At 39.2% G+C, this 23,324-nt stretch overlaps 2 pseudogenes; both read right to left on the reverse strand.

The window, feature by feature from the left end:
• Positions 1-23,324, reverse strand: part of LOC133754209 (nuclear receptor subfamily 2 group C member 2-like) — an 860,911-nt pseudogene that overhangs the window by 289,054 nt on the left and 548,533 nt on the right.
• Positions 1,645-23,324, reverse strand: part of LOC133753968 (N-alpha-acetyltransferase 30-like) — a 31,468-nt pseudogene continuing 9,788 nt past the window's right edge.

Here is a 23,324-nt window from a genome sequence, read left to right on the forward strand (position 1 = left end):
CTTGCTACACTGCACTGACTAGCCAACACATGTAATTAATAAACATGGTGGCTGTTAAGAAAACTGATACAACTCATTCCAAAAAAAAAAAAAAAAGATTTTCATTTTCATCTTTTGTTTTTCTGGAGCAATAAAGCAAAGCTCCTAGAAGAATCTGCTCATTTAAGTGAAAAGAAAATAAAAGCAGCTTAAAGTTAATACAATGCATCCTGAAATTTATCCCCAAGATCAAGAACCAAAGTGAAACATTTTAAGAAATAGAAGCACCGTGAATCCAAATCAAGTGGGAAAAAAAAGTCCAGCTACATCATAAAGCTGTTCTTCACAGATTAGCAATGATTTTGATTAGATAAAATCAAACCAATTTACATTAATTTTCTATTGTGTTCCAAAAATTCCCTCATTCTCAAAAAAAAAAAAAAAAAGTGCATCCAAAACCCAGTAATTCCCAACTTCATCAACTTTTGTCATCCCCTTGGGGCATTCCTCAAAGGTTTTCCAAGTAGTTCAACTTCTTAGTGTAATGAAAGAAGGGGCGTCTAAGGTAAACCACTCTGTCACTCACCTGGAAAAAGTATCCAAATTATAAAAATTTAGAATGTAAATAAAAACAAAAATTTGCTTGTAAAGGCCTGAAGGAAAAGGACAGCATGCATTAAAAAGCTTGGGTGAGGCCTGCACCGTGGCTCAATAGCCTAATCCTCCACCTTGCGGTGCCTGCACACAGGGTTCTAGATTGGTTGGGGCACTGGATTCTGTCCCAGTTGCCCCTCTTCCAGGCCTGCTCTCTGCTGTGGCTAGGGAGTGCAGTGGAGGATGGCCAAGTCCTTGGGCCTTGCACTCCATGGGAGACCAGGAGAAGCACCTGGCTCCTACCTTTGGATCGGCGCAGTGCGCTGGCCACAGTGCACCAGCCGCGGCAGCCATTGGAGGGTGAACCATCGGTAAAGGAAGACCTTTCTCTCTGTCTCTCTCTCACTGTCCACTCTGCCTGTTAAAAAAAGAAAGAAAGAAAAAAAAAGAAAAAAAAAGCTAAGATGAAGACAAACATTTTTTATCTACACAGGCACTGGCAGACACAATTTAATTGTTAACTTCACTCATAAGACATACCCCATTCTACATTTTCTCATTCACTAATCAATGAGGTACCAATATTCAAGACTGGGAAATTTAATATTGAAAAATAATAATAAAACCTAAAATTGAAGCTGTTATCTCACCCCTTTCAGAAATCTATGGTAGGTTTTGTGTGAAATGTTAATATACGTAGAGACTTTTACAATCTATAGTGGCTTTTTCAATAACAAAAACCATGTTCCATTTACTGGTTCTGTAATATAGTGATCACTATGTAAATAACAGTTGTCAGCAGACTTTGCAAATGAACAAACAAATCTTGGCTATCAACTGACACATCTTCGTGGTACCAAAAGACTCCTGAAGTTTAAAACAATCTTTTTTCATGAGAACAAATGCTCCAGGCCAAAGTGCAACAAATATTGTGCAACACTCAACGAGACACTGACAGAGAAGAGCTCCATGGAAATTATGAAATCCACCTGCAAAGCAGTTCTGTACAAAGTGCATTGCATGCAAAGGTCTACTCTGCCCGGTTAGCCCTTCCTCCTTGATGTCAGTTTCTCAATGCAGCCACAGTTTAAGTCGCAGTGCATCAACTCCATTTAATAGTATCCAAACAGCCTCTTATCTGGAACAAAACCGATTTTCATAAAGTTTCAAAGCAGACTTATTTGTTATTTCTGTTTCCAAAACAACCTCATCAGTCTCCTTCAACCATGGCATAAATAGCTTTCTTAACCAAGTTAGTACCCATGCCATTCCTCCTGTATTTGGAATCCATGGATAACATGGCTATATTACCTCTGTGGAACATCTTTTTGTGCAGATCCAACTTGCAAACGATGACACTTACACACTCCTCGCCTACCATGGCCAAAAAGCACAGCGGTGGCCAGTTGTGGATAAAATATCTGTAAGTATAAATGGAGTAGGGTTCGACAGATCTTTGGTGCTCAGTCGCATCACATCGGGCATCTGGAGCTTGGATTCCTATCCGACCTATCCTATTCTATCGTCGGATCCTCCCCTGACTCAACCTCCCTGCCCGAGGGGCTTTGTAAACTGCAGCCCGAGGTCAGGGATGAAGATTGCCGCACCTGCTCCTTCTGTTCCTCCTCCTCCTCCTCGCCCTTGGCCAGTCCATTGCTGGATGCTGCGGGATCGCTCGCTGCTGCTGCTGCCTCCTTGGCCGGGCTGGGGGGCACAGTTCTTGCATTCCTGGAGTGGGAGCGAGGGGGTCTCTCGCTTGAGGGTACCCAGCTCCTTTTGTTGCAGTCTCTCTGGAGCTCCCACCGGGGTGGCCTGTGCACCCTGGACCTTGCTCTTGAGCGAGGTAGCCGCCCTGAGGGGTCACAGTTGGGGCTGATCAATCCGTGGAGCTGCTACTGTGCAGGTTGCTGAGGGGTGGAGGCATGGATGCCCCTTTGCCGCCTTCTGGGCTACTGCCACTGCTTTCGTGCTCCTCCTTGGCTTCCTCCTCCTAGCTACAGCAGGTGAACTTGGCCCCCTGCCAGGAAGGGGCAGTAAGGCTGGGCTGGAGGTGGGAGGAGGCTGCTAAACCCATATGGGACCTCCGCCCTCCCCGCACTGGTCCCGCTGCTGCCGCCTCCCTCACCACCAAGGCTCTCACTCATGAATCCATTTTCAATTGAAAATGCTGTTAGTCTGGGCCTGCGCCATGGCTCACTTGGTTAATCCTCCACCTGCAGTGCTGGCATCCCATATCGGTGCTGGGTTCTATTACTGGTTGCCCCTCTTCCAGTCCAGCTCTCTGCTGTGACCCAGAAGTGCAGTGGAGGAGGGCCCAAGTCCTTGGGTCCTGCACCCGCATGGGAGACCAGGAGAAGCACCTGGCTCCTGGCTTCAGATTGGCACAGTGCTGGCCATGACCGCCATTTGGGGGATGAACCAACGGAAGAAAGACCTTTCTCTCTGTCTCTCTCACTGTCTAACTCTGTAAAATAAATAGAAAAAAAAGAAAGAAAATGCTGTTAGTCAAAATTTCTTTGAATAGAGGCCTAAGAGCACAAGAGAAGTCAGTCACAAGAATGGTGTCTGTGTTCAGAGGCCTGATGGAGACCAGGAACTGATGGGAGCTGATCTGATACACTGCCATGTATCAGTGAAGGAAGGGTGTATGTGTGTGTGTGTGTTACACTGCCATGTATCAGTGAAGGAAGGGTATGTGTGTGTGTGTTACACTGCCATGTATCAGTGAAGGAAGAGTATGTGTGTGGGTGTTACACTGCCATCTAGCAGTGAAGAAGGGTGTGTGTGTGTGTGTGTGTGTGTGTGAGAGAGAGAGAGAGAGAGAGAGAGAGAGAGAGAGAGGGGGAGGGAGAGAGAGAGAGAGAGAGATACCAATGAAGGAACAGAGAGGCCAGGTGTTTCCTGACTCAGCCTACAACCTCCTGGACATGAATATGCACGGGAAACCAACCTCAGGGTCTGGCTGGAAGTGGAAGACAGAGGAAGATGTTCCACTACAAGGCAATACTCATGTGTCAGACACCATTAGCAGTTCTGAGAGTTTGGAAGAAGAGGAAACAGAAGCCCAAATCCACAAAGCCTTCCCAGGATCAGGGTCTACTAACTCTAGGAGTGGATTTACCATCAAGAAGTAGAGAACAGGCTGACAAAGACCAAGAATGCAGGCTCTGAATTCTGTGCCATGCCCTGTCTCTGAGAAGTGAACATTCCACTCCTCTCTGGGATATAAGCCAAGAAGTCAGAAGTCTCAGATACTGAGAAAGAGAGCAGTGTCCTAGCCCAGGTTCCATGTCACACCTGGGCTGGTGCCAGTGGGCCAGGCTAGCAGTTCTAGCTAAAGCTCCTCCAGCTCAAGAAGAGATGGAAATGGGGGCAGAGCCCTCATTCAAGCCTTTCCAGGCCAAAGCCTCACTAGCCCCTAGTCAGGAGTCTCAGTGAAAAGGGAAGATTAAGTCCCTGAGAAGGTGGGGAACAACCCAGGCCTTAGGAGGTACTCTGATACCACCCAGAAGTGCCAAGAAACTAGAAGAAGAATCAGAGAGCAGTGAGGAGTCTGACAGTATGAAAAAGAGCCTCACAGAATAGCAGGCAAGGTAAAAACCTCAAGAACATTTTTCTAGTTTAGAACTCCTCCATCCCCTGCCAGGCGGAAATGTTCCCTCCAAGCACCCTGGAAATACAGGGCCTCCTGCTCCCCTGATCAAGGCAGGAAGGCCAGAGGAGCACTCTGAGAGTAGCACAGATTGTCATCTGAGAGTAACCCTGCTACAGGCAAAGCCCCAGAGAACATTTCCCAGGAACTGGGATTGGTGAAGGTGAAGGGTGAAGGTCAAATCAAAGCAACCCACAAGAAACTGCAATTTAACAAGAAATAAAAGAAATAGAAAAGAAACAAACAAAAAAAAAAAAAAACAAAAGCAACAACAACAACAAAAAACACCATCTCATCCTCATCCTAAGACACAAGTCACCACTCCAGAACAAGGAAGCAGCAGGCAGGTAATGTGAGGGTCTGGACCACGGGGTACAGGAGCCTCTTAATCAAGTGGTGACTATCCCTATGCCTCTGACCTTCACCCACCATGTCAACTCCCCCTCATAGCAGAGGCTGGACAGACCCAAGGGTTCCATGCTGTTAAAGTGTGTGAGCCTGCAGGGAGGCTGGTCCAATAAAGAAGTGGGCCTAACCTCCATGTTGTCAACACATTTTATTTCAATACAAGATATTTTATATTTTATACATACACACACACACACACACACTGAAATAACCTGACTCTTGCTATTCAAGCCAACATAGAAGTCTCAACCTTAAACCAACAGCTCTGAAGACATGTAGGGGCCCAATATTTAGCTCATCCCATGCCACTTGGTCTCTATGTGGCTTTATCTTTTCTTGTTTATTTTTCTAGTTGGGTTCTTTAAAAACAGAAAAAACAACTAAAGGAAAAGTCAGTGAGTGCATTTGTCTTACTGAACATTATAGCTTCACACAGCACACTGTACAGAATCAGTTGTTTCCCTCTGTGTGTGTGTGGCTCATGGGGAGCTGTGACTTGCTGCTATTGTCAGATTTGCACATATTAATAGTCTAAGAAAAGATCAAATGAAAAACTGCAATAACTTCTACTGAATATATATCACATTTGCCTTATCATAAAGTAGAAAAATCCATAATTGAACCCTCATAAGGTGAGAACCATCTACAGTTTTTCACCTCTCACCACTTTTTTCACTCCTCCAAATCAAATACGTGGAAGCATCTTTCCATTTACCTTGAAAATATTCTCCCTCTTCTTGTAAAGTCTTTGGTTCTTTTCATAGCCCTCATTTGCACCAATGTTGCCAACTTCCTGTTCTACTAGATAATTCCTAACCACTTTATCTAACTTTACTCTTCTTTATGTTTTCCCTTAGTAAGGCAAATCAAAACCACCTTTCAGCCCATTATAAAATCCTAGAAGTCATATTTAAGTATGACTATTCTGTAACATAAAATCACTCGCTAATCTTATGATTGAGGTTTTTTTTTTTAATATATTGTGAATACAGTGAGGATCTCAGTTTCTCCATTGTTCCTCCCTGGTTCAAGATACCATTAGCTCTCTCTGGAAGAACTTCCACTATCTCTTAACTGGTATTACCATTTACACTTACCCTCTGCTGTCTGTCTCAACAATGTATGTGATCTTTTAAAAATCAGACATAAACCATGCTTACAACCTACCAATAGCCCTAATTTCACTTCTCAAAATTTTTTTATTTAATTGAAAAAACTTAAAAGTTTAATTAAAATATAATCTATATATACACACTTTCATTATGTGTATCATGTATACATACACTTTTATTAAATTTTGTGGAGAATGGAATTAAAATGTATATTTCTTTTTAGAGCTACTATTTGGGAACAAATAATACGTGGATTGGCAGAAAGTATGATCTTATTAACCTTTTATTTCAAGTGTGAACCTTACATAATGATTAAAGAAATGTGCAAATTAATAAATTTTATTCCCCACACTACTTCTCTTTACTTCCTACTGAAAAGTCCTTCATTAATCAAAAGCAAGAAGACAGGGCTTAATAACAATATAGCCAGGAAAAAAGTCCTGGTGGGTAAGTGTCACAGTGGTGCTGAGAGTTTGTATGAAAGCACTTTTGAGAGCATCTACAACAGCTTCTGCATAACAGTATTATGATGTCATCCGCTTTAATAATATCAACAGGGATAATGAAAGTTTAGATAATATAAAGAAACATGTATTGAACAGCTATTATGTACTGCAGTTTCCACACTTCAATATTTTTTTTTAATGACAAGCATTTTGTGATTTATGTGAAAAACAAAGAGGCTCAGAGAAGATAAACACTTTACTCTTAGTAAAAAAGCAAGAAATAGGCAAGGCTGAAATTTGAATCTAGGGTTCTAAACCATGATTTTCCCTAGAATGTCTCATTTTTGGACACCATCTAAGAAGTTAATCATTGAATAAAGAATTAATTGTTACAAAATTGTTTTAAATGCTTTCCTGATTACTGAGATACATGCACCCTTTGTTATGGATTAGGAAGAAAGATTATCTAAGGGCTTAGAATGATGTGTAGGAAGGTGGTAATGACCTTAACATATGTAATTTAGTGAAGCATAAATACTCAGACTGTATAATAGGTTATAGTCTAATATCTATTAATAAGGTGGTGAATTTATAGAGTCTAACATACATGAGAACATTCAAGATTCCTTTGATTAAAGATTATTTATTTCAAAGGCAGAATTACAGAGAAAGAGGAGGGGAGATGACAGAGAGAGATCTTTCATCTGCTGGTTCCCTCCGAAAGGGTCACAATAGCCAGGACTGAGCTGGCCTGAAGCCAGCAATCAGGAGACTCTTCCAGGTATCCCATGTGAGTGCAGGGGCCCAAGCACTTGGGCTGTCCTCTGCTGCTTTCTGAGGAGCATTAACAGGGAGCTGGGTTGGAAGTGTAGCAGCCAGGACTGCACCTGGTGCCCATATGAGATGCTGGCTCTGTGGTCTGTGGCTCGAACTTGCTGAGCCATAGCACCAGCCCCTCAAGATTCCTATTCTAGTTAATAAAGCTTATTAATCCTATTATTTGCAAACTGGGTATTTAGAAACAATATACATTATTTTATATTCTGATTTCTAAATAGATTAAAACCAACAAAAAAAATCTATTTTTCCTTAACATGTTACCAAGGCAATGCTGACAACCAATGTGACACTGTTTAGAGATAGGACTTTAAGCAGATAATTGACATCAAATGATATCATAAACCTGAAGCCCTGACTCAAACTGATCAATGTTCTTATAAGGAAGGATGCACATAGACAGAGGAAATACCATGTAAGAGTGCAGCAAGATGGTGGCTATGTGGTAACCAAAGAGAGGTCTCATGAGCAACCAAATCCATTATCATCTTGTTCTCAAATATTTAATCAAGAACTATGAGAAATATATTGCTGTGATTCAAGCCACATATTCGACAGTATTATGTTATGGCCACCCTAGCAAAGCAATGCACTCTTTTCTCTGCATGTGTTTCCTACAGCCAACTAGAAGGCCCCCACAATTATCATATAAACACAGAAATTAAAAGCCATGGCTGGGGGCCAGCACTGTGGGACAGCGGATAAGACTCCACCTGTAGCACCAGCATCTCATATCAACACTGGTTTGTCACCTGGATGCTCCACTTCCAATCCAGCTCACTCTTTATGGCTTAGGAAAGCAGTGGAAGATGGCTCAAGTCCTTGGGCTACTGCACTGATGAGGGAGACCTGGAGGAAGCTTCTGGCTCCTGACTTTGGATCAGAGCACATTCCAGCCCTTGGAGCCATTTAGGGAGTGAAACAGTGGAAGGAAGACCTTTCTCTCTCTCTCTCCCTCTCTGTCTATAATTGTCACCCAAATAAATAAAATATTTTTAAAAAATAGAGATCCAAATCAATCCCATCAAGGTGGCATGTACCAATGCCATCTCACTAGTCCAAGTGATCAATTTCTGTTCACAATTGATCATAATGATAGGACTAAGAGTCAAAGGGATCACATAAACAAGAGTAGTGTCTGCAAATACTAACTGATAGAATAAAAAAGGGAGAGAACGATCCAACATGGGAAGTGAGATACACAGCAGACTCATAGAATGGCAGATGTCCTAAACAGCACTCTGGCCTCAGAATCAGCCCTTAAGGCATGCAGATCAGCTGAAAAGCCCATGAGAGCATTCAGGTAATGGGTATGGTAATAGCCTTGCTTTGTTCATCAAAATTATATAAATATTTCTGGCTCCTGGCTTCGGATCAGTGTGGTGCACTGGCCACAGCATTCGGGCTGCAGCAGCCATTGGAGGGTGAACCAATGGCAAAGGAAGACCTTTCTCTCTGTCTCTCTCTCTCTCTCTCTGTCCACTCTGCCTGTCCAAAAAAAATGTGTTTTTCTAATATAATCCCAGTTACATAAAAATATCTGACTATGCATAGGAAACATCTGCAAAGTATGCTGTCAGCTTAACAATAGATTCTGGTCATGATGTAGTAACATACTGTGTCCCCATAATTGTATCATATTTTTCCAAGACTCATTATTTATGTATATTTAAATAATATTATTTTTAAAGTACAAGCTAGTAATTTCAACATTTTCTTTGTTTTCTAACTGAGGTTGATCCTTCTCTGACCTATACCTACATTTCAGACATTTATATACTGCATTAATAATTTATAAAAGCATTTCTGGTAATAAAGTTATCACATTTCTACTTTAATAATAAATGCAAATATTTTATTTATTTTGTCACTCTTATTGACAAATGTAAACTGTGAAACAGTACCCTGTGTGGTTAGAATGTTTTACAATATCAGGTGTGCATTGGGAGAGCACTAACACTTGGCTGCCATGAGATATTTCACTGATTCAGCTGGGCAGATGGAAGTCATTCAGGGCACAACATACTTACATATTGTTTATGTTGAGGTTTTAAAGGTTAAAGAGCTAGAGGCAGAGGTGGCTGAGGGGCTCCCAGAACTGTAACCAGGCTGCTTGTCCCTTCTCTTCCTCTCTCCCATCACCTCTTGTCTTGAAAATATTTTTTTTTTACTCCAAAGAAGTGGCTAGGGCAGTAGCCATCAGAGCTTCACTCCCTCTCAGCTCTCTCACCTGTGAGGGAGCCCAGGCAAGTCCTGGCTGCCATGGTGCAACCCCAGGCATCCCTTTTACATCTGGGCCACCCCCAAGATATGCAAGATCGCCACCACTGAGTCCATCATCTCCATGTTCCTCCACACCAAGAGGCTCATGATCAAGTGATAGCTGCAGACCTTCAGTCAGAGCCTCCAGGAGACATGGGCAGAGCTTTACACACTCCACTGGCTCCCAGAGAAGCTGTGCAAGGGATCAGGTTATCATCATATTCCTGTGGACATCAACCAGAAACTGGACCCTCTGATTGCACTGAGCAGTCAGGAGCTAGTCAGGCTTCTCCCTGAACACTAACTTGCACTCTGGGTTGACCCCTATGAAGTGTCCCACAGCGTCAGACAGGATGGCTCCACCAGAGTGCTGTAGGATGTCCCACCAGCAGGAGGCAGCACTCAGAACAGCACCAAGGTGCAAATGTAGACAAAAGAATCTGCTCAAAGGAGGGTTCTCTTAAGTAGGAAAAAAACCCTTCCAAAAATTACAATATAATGATTATCAGGCTAAGATATAGGTTATGGAAAGATATCTTATGGACAAATTTGGATGGTCAAATTTGATTTTTGCTTTGGGTGAGCTCTTCTTGGTGATACATTATGGAACTTAAACCATGTCACAGCTGTGAAGATCTTGCGCAAGATAGAATGGTAAAATAGTTTTTAAGTATCAAAAGCCATGGTTTGTACAGCCCCTTTCAATGACTTAGTAGCCCTTGAGACCAAGTAAATGATCATTTTATTTCCTAGGGAGTGAAGTCCTATGTTTCAGTTTCTCCCAGGCATTATACCTAAAGTTTTATATCAGTCCCTTTCTTGAAAATCAGTATTTCAATGAATCTTTCTCTGCAGTATATCTTGCAGATAAGTTTTCACTATTAATGCTTGAAAATCATCATTAATTTTTGGTAGCTCAATAGGAAAGATAAATGTCTTTAAAATGGTAGTACTGGAAATTTTATGACAAGACATTTATCTAGCACTTAAATATCTATAAATGTACATAAAGTAAGCATGACCTGGGAAAATGGTCAGCTCTTGTATGCTGCTTTTTTTTTTTTGGCCTTGAAAGTAGCAAGTGACCAGAATCTTACATGGCAGCAGGCTTAGAAAAAAAAAGTAGATCGAGAAAATACCATGCACCAGCCAGCTATCTGTATATTTGTTAGTTCGTAGTTTTCTAAGTCTGAGTAAACAACTTAATTTTAGAAAGTGGAGGTCTGGCTTGTAACTCTCCTTGGACTTAATTATGTAAAAGTCTTTTCCACAAATCACCATCTATTTCCTTAACTTTGTTAGTCATGTTTTATTGGGTAAATTAGGAACTAGTGTAAATTTGTACAGATTGTGGCAAAGTTGTACAGATTTCTAGATTTTGGATTTTGGTTGAGGAATTTTTCTTCTCTCTATAGTAAATAGTTTCTTATAGTGGCACTGAAAATAAATGCTTCAGAAAATATCAGGAAATATATGATTCTGTGTGTTTTGAATGTCATTTTCTAAAATGCATTGGTAGATGATAAATATGCTGTGATTTATTAAAGTCAGATATCCTAAGATTCAATTCTGCTAGGATTTTATTTAATAATTTTATTTAACAAGTTTACTTAAATATTCTTAGAGGCCAACATTATCATATAATGAATTAAGTCACTGCTTGTGATGCCATTATCCCACATCAGAACATTGGTCCAAGTCCCAGTTGCTTTACTTCTGATCCACTTTGGCTAATGTTTCTGGGAAGTGTTATGGGTCCTGGAGGGGAGGGTGGTTACCTGAGCAAGCTCTGTGTGTGCTTTTCCTCAGCTTAATATAGAGATAAAAACCTGGGAAACAATTTGCAAATAAGATGCAAAAGCTTTATTTTCTTTGCAAAGCAACAGTAAAGCATCTAGTCCAATAGGAGACCAGATGGAATGCCAGATCAGGACAATGGCTTTCAGGAAGCACCCAGGGTTTTTATGGCATTACTGCATTTTAATTGGGTCAATCTAGGGGGACGCCCATTGGACAGGGACTTCACATACTCTATGTTGATTGAACTGGGGCCACCCATGGAGATAGTAGGGGTCTCCTGAAGTCAGCCAGATTATCCTTAGGGGCTCAGGTCCCTCCTGTACTAGCTCTGGGTAGAGGATTGAAGTTGTGGTTGGAAGTACAGGATCACACATACTGAACAAGGGGTTATTATGGGGGAGATGCCAGCAGGTGAAAACAAGCTTTCCAGCTTGCAGCCTGCTTGCACAACATTTGCAACCTGATTGTGCCAGAAATTCTTCCTATGTCTGAGAGGCCCACAGGCACTTGCCCCCCTCCCCAGGTATCCTCAGGAAGGCAGCAAATTATGGCCCAAGTACTTGGCCCCTAGCCACCCTCATTGAAGACTCAGATAGAGTTTCTGGATACTAGGTTCAGCCTGGTCCAGTCTCAGATGTTGGGAGCATTTGGGAAATAAACAACTAGATGGAAAATCTGTCTCTCTACCTTTCAGAAAAATATATATGCTTAAAAAATGAATATTTGACTTTTAATATATTTCAGTGGGAATTTTATATAGAATATTCTTTTTTAAGATTTTTTAAAAGATTTTAATAATTTATTTGAGAGGTAGAGTTACAGACGGTGACAGGGAGAGACAGAAAGGTTTTCCTTCCATTGGTTCACTCTCCATACATCTGCAACAGCTGGAGTTGAACTGATCCAAAACCATGAACCAGGTGCTTCTTCCTGTTCTCCCATTTGGGTGCAGGGGCCCAAGCACCTGGGCCATCTTCTACTGCTTTCCCAGGCCATAGAAGAGAACTGGATTGAAAGAGGAGCAGCTGGGACTAGAACTGGTACCCATATGGGATGCCAGCAAAACAGGCAGAGGATTAACCTATTGAGCCATGGTGTCAGCCCCCTAGAATATTCTGAGCCCTTATTTCATTTGCTATACTCTCAACATTCTTTGAGTTAGCCATTGAATGTGAAATGAGCTATTGTATAATGGTAGTACTGGAGACTGGGCAGCAGAATACTCTGGAACTTATAATTGTCTGTGATAAATAGACAACAAGGACTAACACATTGTTAGTGACTACTGCTGTCCCTTGCCCTGCCCTGGATGACATCAAGAGTGACCATGGGTTTCTGTGATGGGTTGACATACTGTGATCCCAGTCATCAGAAATAGCTGGTGTGTTAACATTACTTCTCATGAGCAACTAAGAGCAGGTGATAAAATTAACAAGAACTTTTTGGGGATGTGAGAAAAATAGGAGCATAGACACATATGCACAACCTCAGATAGGCACATCTGTACATACAACAGAAAAGCAGCCCAAAGCTGCTGCATAGGCCTGCATCAAGTTAGGGATACTTGTGTTGCTTCCATCATACTAGAACTAAAAACACTCCAGGTCTTAGAAACCCAAATAAATTGATGATAGACCTCTTAGAGTTGGAAGGGTTTTACTGTCAGCACATTTATAAGGCCTTCTCTGATTACTATTTTCTGTTTCTCACAATTTTTTCCCAAGACATTTGCCTGTAGAGATAATTCCATTTAGGAAATGTCCTCTTCCTTTAACTGTGTTTTGTTCATGGCCCTGCAAAGGCACTCATAATATAGATGAAAATTGATTCATTTCCTAAACTCTGTTTTAATTAAAGCTACCACTGAATAGTATCTTCAAGATTTGGACATGTTATATGATGTGTAAAAACTGAAAATTAAAATTACAATTAAAAACACACATGTTTCTCATGAAAATCTGAAAACTGATAAAAGCATAAAAGCTATAATGCATTCCTCAGTCATGTAATCCTTCTATATTCATTTTGGAACACTGAATTATCTATTTTCATTCTATATCATCACCAATAATAAATAACATGCTAGTAGTTACTAGAGAGGTACAACACTTTAACATACTTTTAAGTCTTGATAGCACAATGAACATAAATATTTAATGTAAAACTGTATGATTTTGTAAAAAGCTTAGTAGTATTTTTAAACAATTTCTATTAATGATTTTTTTCAAGAGACTTAGAATAGTGTGCATATATGTGCATGTAGGTTCTCATGTATATGTATCTTCCTTAAAGTTAAGCAAATTATATTTCAGAGTAAAATGGTTTTATACCACTGCAATTCATGTTTTGTGGTATGTTGACAAAATATGATATCAATGTTTATTTCACATTAAATTATTAAAATATATGGTAAAAACACTGAGAATTTATTTCTAGGAGAATATAATATAATATAATATAATATAATATAATATAATATAATATAATATAATATAATATAATTTTCTAGAGTTCTCATGCTGTTCACCAGCTTTCTAAACTGATTAACCTTACAGAATTAAAACTTTATACCCAGACCAGGCATTTGGTGGAGCAGGTAAAATGCCACATGAGATGTCTCAGCCCTAATTGGAGGGTCTGGGTTTGAGACCTGGCTCTGCACTAAATTCTGGAGTCATGCTAATACATGTTTAGAGGCAGCAGGTGATGGTTGAAGTTGTAGGTCTATCACCCACAGGGGAAATCTGGATTGAGTCCCTGGCTCCTGTTTTGACTTTTCCTAGCCCTGGGTATTGTGGGAATTTGGATAATAAACTAAAAGAAAGGAGAATTTTCTGTCGCTGCCTTTCAAATCAATAATGATTAAAAACAATTTCTACCCTTTGACCTACATCATTCCATCCTACCCCAGTAACCAATGTTATGCACTGTTTCTATGTACAGCATTTGGATCCTAAAGATTCTACAAATAATCAAGACCATGAAGCAATTTAAATATTTTTTTCTATATCTGGTTTATATTCCAGATTCATCTGTGCTGTAGCAAATGGCTAAATTTCCTTTTGTAAAGGCTAAATAATTTTCTCTCAATAGCATTCCATTATATAATATTTGATTCTCCATTTCTTTATTTATAATATTTATTCATCCATCAGAGGTTACTTAGTCTGTTTTCATTTTTTGGTTACTGTAAAAATGCTGTAATAAACATGGGAGCACAGATATCTCTACTAGGTGATGACTGACTGATTTCTTTGCATATACACCCAGAAGAGTAATTTATGAGTCCTGTGGTTATTCTATTTTTACTTTTTGAGGAACTTTCATATTGTTTTCATACTGGCTGTACCCATGTACATTTCCACCATTTGTATAGATGGGTTCCTGTTTATCCACATCCCTGACTAGACTTGTCATCTCCCACCCTTTTGACAAAAGCCATTGTGAAAGAAGGTGAAATATTATTGCATATTTGATTTGCATTTACCTGGTATGTTAGTGATATTGCGCATCTTTCTATATATCTGCTGTATTGCAAGAAAATGGTTCTCAGGCTGGCGCCATGGCTCAATAGGCTAATCCTCCACCTGCGGTGCTGGCACACCAGTTTCTAGTCCAGGTTGGGGTGCCGGATTCTGTCCCAGTTGCTCCTCTTCCAGTCCAGCTCTCTGCTGTGGCCCGGGAAGGCAGTGGAGGATGACCCAGGTGCTTGGGCCCTGCACCCGCATGGGAGACCAGGAGAAGCACCTGGCTTCTTTCGTTGGATCAGTGCTGTGTGCTGGCCACAGCAGCCTTTGGAGGGTGAGCCAACAGAAAATTAAGACCTTTTTCTCCATCTCTCTCTCTCACTAACTCTGCCTGTCAAAAAAAAAAAAGAAAAAAAAATGGTTCTCTACTTATATATGTACTTTGTTATAACTTTATTTTCTATAACAAAAGATGTCAGAAGGTAATTATAATAGCATTTTATCTTAAAATCCTTGCATATTTTCTTTTCCAGAAACTGTGGTTTGTAGCTCAGAAAAGAATAAAATATTTTTAAACGAAGATTTTAATTTGCTTCCTACATGTTTACAGATATTCCAAAGAATGTGCTGTTATTTGTCTCTAGTTTCACTTGTAATCACCAGATGATATATTTTATATTATTTAATCCTTTCAAATATTGAATATTTTTCTTCTAAAAAATTATGACTTAAGTCATTTCCAGACAACATTCCATATATACTTGATAAAAATATTTAATTCTCCAAGGAAATAATGGCTATGCCATACATTCTGAGTATTTCTCCCATGTAAGGCCTTGATGTGATTAACAAGTGACTTGTTAGTCTTGCAGACAATTAAGTCGTGCATTAATGATTTGAGGTTTAGATCATGGTAAGTGAGTTCTTATGCTATAAGGTTATATCATATGTAACTTTAAAATATATGACATTTCCTGTGTACTTCTCAGTCATTTTTATTTTGATTTCATCATACTAGACCTATTATTTTCTTATAAAAGTCATTTATTGTATAAATTAATGTAAAGTAGCCAAATCCAGCTATATAGAAGCTTCAGAAACAGACCTGATAGTAACCAGGCATGATCCAATTGTAGTGGTTATTTGTATCTCGTGATTATCAGAACTTCATTCAGGAGCTGGTTATGAAAACATTCAAGTTGGTCTGACAGTAGTTTGTTAGGGATATTTGTTTTTGTGTTTATTCAGTATATTTACATAAAAATGATTTTGCCTTCAGCCAAAACTGAGTCATCCTGACAGCTACCTTTTGTAGAGTGTATTTCTTAAGAAAATGGGAACACATTTTAGATTTGTTCAGCTTTTTACTAATGATGCCTAACACCATAGTTGTTTTTGCCTAACCCAAGTTGTTACCTTAGGCTATGACACAGGAAGCAGAATGAAATAGCTGCATATGGCTGTCCTATTTACATGTCAGTCTGAAATTGGCTTATAGTGTTACAGTGTTCTGGGCTTAAAAGGGAAGGCACAGGTTCATATGAATTAGACAGTTGGGGATACAGTTGGGAGAACTCTTTGTGTTGTGGTCTACTGAAAATTCTCTGTAGGAAGGGCATCCTCTGGGACTTGCCCATTTTCTGTTCTTCTTGAATGTCAGTGCAGTGCACTGCTGCTGTCTAATTCTCTTGACTGTGGACTCCTTTTCTAACAGCTGCATTTTCTCTCTGTATACTCTTTGCATTGGCAGCATCCTGTTTCTGACCTGGCACACTAGCTTTTCAGTGCTCTGTCTCTGATTCCTAGGCTAGTTACTCAAGGTATGAATTTTCCATAGAATATGCACTGACATGACATTGCCATTCTTGTATGGAAAGAAAATTTTTGATGAAATAAAGAATTTAAATATCAAAAAGATCCACACAAGAATGAAGATTTTCCTATGACATTAAGATTTTAAAGAGAAATGAAAATGAAATATTAAAAATGAGGAATTCAATAGATCAAATACAAATTCAGTGGAAAGCCAAAACAACAGACTTTGTGAGACAGAAGAAAGAATATCTGAGCTAGAAGACAAACATTTGGAAATTTTTCAGTCAGATCTAAAAAAAGGAGAAGAAATTTAAAATCTTAAAAAAGTGTTGGATACATATGGAAACTATAAAACAACCCAACATATGGGTCTTATGAGTTCCTGAAGGTGTGGAAAGAGAGAATGGATTAGAAGGCCTATATAGTGAAATAATTACAGAAAACTCCAATTTGGAAAAAGAAAAAAACATCCAATACAAAAAGCACATAGTTATTCTAATAGACATGACCAGAAAAGATCTTTTCACCATGACATATTGTAGTCAAATTTCCACTGTAAAACATAAAGAAAAGACTCTAAAATGTGCACAAGAAAAATACCAGATTACTTTTAGAGGATCTCCAATCAGACTCACATCTGACTTCTCATCAGAAATGCTACAGAACAGAAGAGAATGGAGTGACATAGTCCAAGTCTTAAGAGAAAAAGCAACTGTCAACCCAGAATACCATGCCCTGCAAAGCTCTCATTTATGAATGATTGTGAAATAAACACTTCCATAACAAATAGAAATTGAAAGAATTTATCACCACTTGTCCAGCTTTACAAAAGATGCTTAAGGATGTCTACACACAGAATCATGGAGATAGTCACTGTTATGAAAGAATGTGTAGGCAGAAAATCTCCCAGTAAAAGAACAGTAGAGGGACCAGCACTGATCCTATATGGGTACCAGTACAAATCTTGGATAATCCACTTCCTATTCATTTCTCTGCTATTGTCTTGGAAAGCAGAAAATGGCCCAAGTCCTTGGGCCTCTGCAACTGTATGGAGAGCTGCTAAAAGCTCCTGGCTCCTGGCTTCAGATTGGTGCATCCACAATTGTGGCCATCTGAGGAGTCAGTGGATGGAAGACCTCTCTCTCTCTGCCTCTGCCTCTCTGTAACTGTGCTTTTCAAATAAATCTTTAAAAAGTGCAATAGAAATCCAAAGTAAACAATAGTAATATTTATGGAAAAATTGCAGGGCCAAGTTGTTACATGTCAATAGCAACTTTTAATGTAAATGGCTTCAATTCTCCAGTTAAAAGATACAGACTGGCTGAATTGATTAAAAAGCAAGAGCTTTCTATTTGCTGCTTACAATGAACACATCTCACCAATAATATACACACAGAGACTGAAAAGTTATTCCATGCTAATAGAAAACAAAAAAGAGCAGGTCAAGCCATCCTAATATCAGACAAAATAGACTTTAACATAAAAATTGTTAAAAGAGACAAAGAAGGGTGTTATGTAATGATTAACAGAACAATTCAACAGGAAGATGTCACTATATTAAATGTATGAACCCAATTACATCACACCTGGCAATTTAAAACAAATATTAATTGATCAAAAGTGAAGCACAGACTCCAATACAATAGTAATGGGAGACTTCAACACCCCATTTTAATCAATGGGCAGATCAACTAGACAAAATAAAGAAATAACTGAGCTAATCAACCTGTGGACCAAATAGACATAACAGATATCTACAGAACTTTTCATCCTTCTGTAGCAGAACACACATTCTTCTCATCAGTGCATGGGGCATTCTCTAGCATTGACCATATGCTAGGCCATGAAGCAAGTCTCAGCAATTTAAAAAAATTTGAAATTATACCATGCATCTTCTCTGACCACAATGGATTGAAGCTGTAAATTAACAACTCAAGAATCTCTACAACGTATGCAAACACATAGAGACTGAACAACATGTTCCTGAATGAACAGTGGGTCATACTGAACAACATGTTCCTGAATGAACAGTGGGTCATACAAAAAATCAATGGGAAATAAAAAAATTTCTGGAAAAAATGAGCAGAAAACATCATATCAAGACATATGGGATACAGAGGGTGGAGCCAAGATGGCGGATAGTGAGGACGTGTGCTGATAGTCTGGAAAATAAAGTTTCATAGAAGTGGAATTTCTGTAGACTCAGGAAAAGATTCAGGAAAAAAACTGCAGAGGAAACGCTTCCGGATCTAGTGGATGTGACACAGAGGACTTACAAGGAGCCCACCGCGTGGAAACCCAACCACTGGAGCCGAGCCGCATAATCTCCCCAGCGCAGGAATGAACAGGAGGTAAGACAAAAGCCTCAGAAAAGTGAGACATTAGTGGGGAAAGGCAGAGGCCCCTCCCTCCACTTGAGCAAAACAAAGAGCAGGCACCATTTTACATATGTAAAGCAACAATGAGTACACAAACTCAGTAACTTTGGGGAAGGTGAAACTTGAGAACACATTGAGGGCTGCATAAACTCTTTGTGTGGTCCCAGGGGTAGAGCAAACGAATACTCACAGAGGCCAGATTTCAACTACCCTCAATTCCACTCAGCCATTCAGAATTACTTCCCCACTGAGTCAAAGAGAGAGAGAGAGAGAGAGAGAGAGAGAGAGAGAGAGAGAGAGATCCAGCAAGGAGCAAAGCGAGTCACTTTTTGCACAGCCTTAAATCTGAAGAATCAAGCAGAGCTCTCTGGGCACAACCATCACAGCCTCTAAGGATCCATCAAAGCAGAGAGCCCACTTAGAGGCATAGTATAACGAGAAAAAATAACCACAGCAAAACAAAACAAAAACAAAAATTATCTCCAACATGCCAAACAACAAACGTAGAAGCTGAGGTAACAAGAACAAGGAAGACACTATGATGCCCCCAAATGAACAAGACACCCCAATGCAAGATTATGAAGATGAAGAGATAGAGGAAATGCAAGAAGCGGATCTCAAAAAACTGATAAGAACAATAAGAAGTTCTCAAAAACAAATTCTTGAACTACAGAAATCCTTAATGGACAAGATAGAAAATCTCTCTTGTGAAAATGAAATATTAAGGAGGAATCAAAATGAAATGAAACAACTAGTAGAACATGAAACTGTGATAGTGACAAGAAACCATAATGAAATGAAGAACTCAATAGATCAAATGGCAAACACATTAGAGAGCCTTAAAAACAGAATGGGTGAAGCAGAAGAGAGAATATCAGACTTAGAAGACAGAGAACAAGAAAGGAAACAGGCAAATCAAAGTAAAGAAGAAATCAGAAATCTAAAAAATACTATCAGTAATCTACAGGATACTATTAAAAAACCCAACATTCGGGTTCTAGGAGTTCCTGAAGGCATGGAGAGGGAGAAAGGATTAGAAGACCTTTTTAGTGAGATACTAGCAGAAAATTTCCCAGGTTTGGAGAAGGACAGAGAAATCCTAGTACAGGAAGCTCATAGAACCCCTAATAAACATGACCAAAAGAGATCCTCACCACGACACATCGTAATCAAACTCACCACAGTGAAACATAAAGAAAAGATCCTGAAATGTGCAAGAGAGAAATGCCAGATTATTCTCAGAGGATCTCCAACTAGACTCACAGCAGACTTCTCTTCAGAAACCATACAAGCTAGGAGAGAATGGTGAGATATAGCCCAGGTACTATGAGAGAAAAACTGCCAGCCCAGAATATTATATCCTGCAAAGCTCTCATTTGTGAATGAAGGTGAAATAAAGACCTTTCACAGCAAACAGAAACTGAAAGAATTTTTTGCCACTCGTCCAGCTCTGCAAAAGATGCTTAAAGATGTGTTACATACAGAAACACAGAAACATGGTCACCAATATGAAAGAAGATAAAGGAAGGAAAACTCACAGTAAAAGATCACAGGAGTCTCAAACCAATATTAGAAAAAAATCTTTGGCAAATGAAAGGGCAAAGTTACTCCTTCTCAATAGTCACATTGAATGTTAATGGCTTGAACTGTCCAGTTAAAAGACACCGATTAGCTGATTGGGTTAAGGAATAAAACCCATCATTTTGCTGCCTACAAGAAACTCATCTTTCCAACAATGATGCATACAGACTGAAAGTGAAAGGCTGGAAAAATATATACCATGCCAACAGAAATGAAAAAGTAGCGGGCGTAGCCATCTTAATATCAGACAACATAAACTTTACCACAAAAACTGTTAGGAGAGACAAAGAGGGGCACTATTTAATGATTAAGGGATCCATTCAATAGGAAGATATAACAATTATCAATGTATATGCACCTAATTACAGGGCACCAGCTTATTTAAAAGACTTGTTAAGGGACTTAAAGGGAGACTTAGACCCCAATACAATAGTACTGGGGGACTTCAATACTCCACTCTCAGAGATAGACAGATCATCAGGGCAGAAAATCAACAAGGAGACAGTAGATTTAAATGACACTATAGCCCAAATGGATCTAACAGATATCTACAGAACATTTCATCCTACATCTAAAGACTTTACATTCTTCTCAGCAGTACATGGAACCTTCTCTAGGATTGACCACATACTAGGCCATAAAGCAAGTCTCAGCAAATTCAAAAGAATTAGAATCATACCGTGCAGCTTCTCAGACCACAAAGGAATGAAATTGGAAATTAGCAACTCGGGAATCCCTAGAGCACGTGCAAACACATGGAGGTTGAACAACATGCTCCTGAATGAACAATGGGTCATAGAAGAAATTAAAAGAGAAATCAAAAATTTTCTGGAAGTAAATGGGGATAACAGCACAACCTACCAAAACCTCTGGGATACAACAAAAGCAGTGTTAAGAGGAAAGTTTATATCAATAGGTGCCTACATCAAGACATTAGAAAGACACCAAATAGATGAGCTTTCAAGTCATCTCAGGGATCTAGAAAATCTGCAGCAAACCAAACCCAAACCCAGTAGGAGAAGAGAAATAATTAAAATCAAAGAAGAAATCAACAGGATTGAATCCAAAAAAAATTACAAAAAATCAGCCAAATGAGGAGCTGGTTTTTTGAAAAAATAAATAAAATCGACACACCACTTGCCCAACTAACTAAAAAAAGAAGAGAAAAGACCAAAATCAATAGGATCAGAGATGAAAAGGGAAACCTAACAACAGACACCACAGAAATAAAAAGAATCATCAGAAATTACTACAAGGACTTGTATGCCAGCAAACAGGGAAATCTATCAGAAATGGACAGATTCTGGGACACATACAACCTACCGAAATTGAGCCAGGAAGACATAGAAAACCTAAAGAGACCCATAACTGACACAGAAATTGAAACAGTAATAAAGGCCCTCCCAACAAAGAAAAGCCCAGGGCCAGATGGATTCACTGCTGAGTTCTACCAGACATTTAGAGAAGAACTAACTCCAATTCTTCTCAAACTATTCAGAGCAATTGAAAAAGAGGGAATCCTCCCAAATTCTTTCTATGAAGCCAGCATCACCTTAATTCCTAAACCAGAAAAAGATGCAACATTGAAAGAGAATTACAGACCAATATCCCTGATGAACATAGATGCAAAAATACTCAATAAAATTCTGGCCAATAGAATGCAACAACACATCAGAAAGATCATCCACCCAGACCAAGTGGGATTTATCCCTGGTATGCAGGGATGGTTCAACATTCGCAAAACAATCAACGTAATACACTACATTAATAGACTGCATAAGAAAAACCATATGATTCTCTCAATAGACGCAGAGAAAGCATTTGATAAAATACAACACCTTTTCATGATGAAAACTCTAAGCAAGCTGGTATGGAAGGAACATTCCTCAATACTATCAAAGCAATATATGAAAAACCCACGGCCAACATCCTATTAAATGGGGAAAAGTTGGAAGCATTTCCGCTGAGATCTGGTACCAGACAGGAATGCCCACTCTCACCACTGCTCTTCAATATAGTTCTGGAAGTTTTAGCCAGAGCTATTAGGCAAGAAAAATAAATTAAAGGGATACAAATCTGGAAGGAAGAACTCAAACTATCCCTCTTTGCAGATGATATGATTCTTTATTTAGGGGACCCAAAGAACTTTACTAAGAGACTACTGGAACCCATCGAAGAGTTTGGCAAAGTAGTAGGATATAAAATCAATGCACAAAAATCAACAGCCTTTGTATACACAAGAAATGCCACAGCTGAGGAAGAACTTCTAAGATCAATCCCACTCACAATAGCTACAAAAACTATCAAATACCTTGGAATAAACTTAACCAAAGATGTTAAAGATCTCTATGATGAAAATTACAAAACCTTAAAGAAAGAAATAGAAGAGGATACCAAAAAATGGAGAAATCTTCCATGCTCATGGATTGGAAGAATCAATATCATCAAAATGTTTATTCTCCCAAAAGCAATTTATACATTCAATGCAATACCAATCAAGATACTGAAGACCTTCTTCTCAGATCTGGAAAAAATGATGCTGAAATTCATATGGAGACACAGAAGACCTTGAATAGCCAAAGCAATCTTGTACAACAAAAACAAAGCCGGTGGCATCACAATACCAGATTTGAGGACATACTACAGGGCAGTTGTTATCAAAACAGCATGGTACTGGTACAGAAACAGATGGATAGACCAATGGAACAGAATAGAAACACCAGAAATCAATCCAAACATCTACAGCCAACTTATATTTGAACAAAGATCCAAATCTAATCCCTGGAATAAGGACAGTCTATTCAATAAATGGTGCTGGGAAAATTGGATTTCCACATGTAGAAGCTTGAAACAAGACCCATACCTTTCACCTTACACAAAAATTCACTCAACGTGGATTAAAGACTTAAATCTATAAACTGAAACCATCAAATTATTAGAGAGCATTGGAGAAACCCTGCAAGATATAGGCACAGGCAAAGACTTCTTGGAAA

This window comes from Lepus europaeus, chromosome Y (genome assembly GCF_033115175.1).
Source record: "Lepus europaeus isolate LE1 chromosome Y, mLepTim1.pri, whole genome shotgun sequence".
NCBI lineage: Eukaryota > Metazoa > Chordata > Mammalia > Lagomorpha > Leporidae > Lepus > Lepus europaeus.